At 34.8% G+C, this 322-nt stretch overlaps 1 protein-coding gene across 5 annotated transcripts in view; it reads right to left on the minus strand.

The window, feature by feature from the left end:
- The window catches only part of LOC107716163 (sentrin-specific protease 1-like), a 16,726-nt gene that overhangs the window by 4,625 nt on the left and 11,779 nt on the right, over window positions 1-322 (minus strand). The gene's annotated exons all lie outside the window — the stretch shown is intronic.

The raw sequence follows: 322 nt of genomic DNA on the forward strand, positions 1-322 counted from the left end.
CACTCGCTTCCAATATCCATGTAAAACAAAATGTTTTGCATAACATCACGGCGGTGCGGTGATAACACTTAACGGCACAGATTTTACTACATATTTTTTTACTACAGTTTTTTTTCCATATGTTTGACTGACTGTATTTTATTATGATAATGAACAGGCTGCATTGTCAAGGTAGTAATGCTTAACTGTGTGTGCGCATGCGGCACTAACAGTGGAAGCAACTACTCCTTTTAGTCCTAAAGATAATCGGAATTGTAAAAGGTTTGCCTTTATTTGTGTACATACACAATAAAAACAAATCTTTGTGCTTTTGTAAAATAAG

This window comes from Sinocyclocheilus rhinocerous, unplaced genomic scaffold (assembly GCF_001515625.1).
Source record: "Sinocyclocheilus rhinocerous isolate Xijiao unplaced genomic scaffold, SAMN03320098_v1.1 scaffold148, whole genome shotgun sequence".
Taxonomy (NCBI): domain Eukaryota; kingdom Metazoa; phylum Chordata; class Actinopteri; order Cypriniformes; family Cyprinidae; genus Sinocyclocheilus; species Sinocyclocheilus rhinocerous.